This window comes from Hemicordylus capensis, chromosome 1, assembly GCF_027244095.1.
Source record: "Hemicordylus capensis ecotype Gifberg chromosome 1, rHemCap1.1.pri, whole genome shotgun sequence".
NCBI lineage: Eukaryota > Metazoa > Chordata > Lepidosauria > Squamata > Cordylidae > Hemicordylus > Hemicordylus capensis.
In genome coordinates this window covers 433,582,933-433,585,337 of record NC_069657.1, presented here as the reverse complement: position 1 = coordinate 433,585,337, position 2,405 = coordinate 433,582,933, and positions in this window count along the sequence as shown.

Below are 2,405 nucleotides of genomic sequence, written 5' to 3'. Positions count from 1 at the left end.
ATGGGTGGGAGGGGGCTGCAACCGGGGGATGGGTGGGGGGCCGCGACTGGAGGACAGGCGGCCAGAACATGGCAGGGGCAGGCAGGCAGGCGGTGGAAAAGAAGAAGATGTGGGTGGGCAGGGAAGAGGATGAAGGCCACTGTAGGTGGGTGAAGAAGAAGAAGAAGAAGAAGAAGAAGAAGAAGAAGAAGAAGAAGAAGAAGAAGAAGAAGAAGAAGAAGAAAAGAAGAAGGCGGGTTGGGCAGCGACGGCAGGCCAGCAATCTAGAGATGCAGATGCTCTGAGCCCAGCCCAGCTAGTTAAAATTATTAACATTAAAAGCATTTCAAACCCAATATTAAAAATATTAAAACTATAAATCTAATTAAAAGCCTGGGCGAATAAATGTGTCTTCAGTGTCTTTTTAAAGGTTGCCAGAGACGGGGAGGCTCTTATTTCATCAGGGAGCATATTCCCAAAGTCCATGATGTTCTTCTGCAAGAACATCAGTACATCAGAGCAGCCCAGCCACTTTTCCTTTCACCAACAGAGAAAGATGTGTAAGGGTTTTTTTTAGGGAATTTATCCCCCAGGGAATAAAAGGAATCAGAAGTCCAGAGTGTTAATTTGTTACCCAAAGAAGCAAGGCAGTCCCCAAGTTATCAATACAAGAACTTTATTCTCACCAGACTTGACAGGAGCAGTTAACAGCACAGCAGTCTCATGACCACACAGGATTAATCAGAGCTCCGGCACCAATAGTTACTGAGTCAAATACACAGCCTGACTCAAGTATCAGAAGGTTAGTTAGCAAAGGCACAAAGAAGAGAGAGAACAAAAGGAGCCAGAATAACAAAAACTGCCTTGACCTTATTTTTGTACCCCATCTTGGGTAGCCTTTCACCTATTACCTACCCCCTTCTTTATTTTCTAATGATTTTGGTACCCCAAGATTGTTCTTTTCAGTTGATCAGATGCATCACTCCATAATACTGAAGTCACAATTATACAAATTGTGGTTTCATTGTATCCTCTGCCATTTCTTTTCATAAAATTGCCTGTCTGCTCCCTTTTGATCTTATAAACACTGAGGGGTGGTGGTGGGCATGTTTGCTGAATTCCCTGGATACTCTGAACCACACCTATTCTATACACCTTGCTGTCAATTAACAGTTCAGTAAAAAAACCAAAAACACACACACACACACCCCACACACACAGAAGAGAAAGAGAGTTTGCTTCCTTACTTACAGAGTCCTGATACAGGCCCCAAAGCCTAAAACTTTGGTCAAGATGAATGGTCAATATAGTTTTCAAATTTGCCCCATCCCCTGATTCTACAGATGCAATAACTGTTCCCTGATGTCTGGGGAGGGAAGAGGGAGCCTGCCTGGTTCCCTGCTGTCCCATGAGATAGCCTTTTCAATGAAGTAATGATGTGGTAGACCTTCCCATTGTTCTGGTGTCCTGATGTCCTGAGAGTTATTCACACATGGCTTCATGCTGTGGGGTAAATGTTGAGCAAAGCCACTTCGAATCACACTCGCGGCATTGAAGGAAGCAGCCCCTCCCCTCTGCTCTCAGTTTTTGTTTTTACAAGTTCACATGGCATGCTCCGTGTTTTCCTTCTAGCCAATGGTGGGGGGGGCAGGGAGAGAGAGAGATTACTAAAGAGCTACATCTGCATTCCAAAGAAAGTATCCCTCTTATCACACTAATGATTCTACAGTGCCTCTCCCTATTTGCTCCAGCATTTTCAGAAAAAGTAGGTAAAAACCAGCATTTTAAAAACCCGGAAATACCTCGAGATGAGCTAGAATTCGCAAGACAAAGCCCGACTTGTGTGTGGAGTGGGTCCAAGGATCTCGAAGGGACTTCAGGGTAAGTTTGGCTGGTGTGTGAACGCACACACTCTCTCCTGAAGGAGATTCGGGGTAGAAGCCCTGTCTGTAAAGCCTCCTGGTGTTCTTGTGCAAGAACACCATTGGAAAATTATTTTTTAAAAATATCTCCAGGCAACAGTAAGAATGGAAGCACTTTCGTTCCAGAAGGAAGCTTCCCACCCACCTCTGGCCCACCATCACTTCTCACCTTCCCACCCACCCACCTCAGCTCAGTCACCCCAATGCCTGCAGTCAAGGGTACTCCAAAATCTGGAGTACCAGAGGTTGGGAAATCCTGCCTTGGAGTTCCCCGTGGGCAAGACTGACCAAAATGAACCAATAATTTGGGTCAGTCTAAGGCAGCTTCAGATGCTCTGTCACTCATGCATCTTTCGCATGCAAGTTGGACAACTGTATGCAAACTTCAGCTGGCACAGAATACAGCTACAAGGATGCTTTTATATTATATTATATCAACAACAACAACAACAACAACAACAACTAGCCAACCCTGCACAGAGCATCTGTACACTCTTTGGGGCC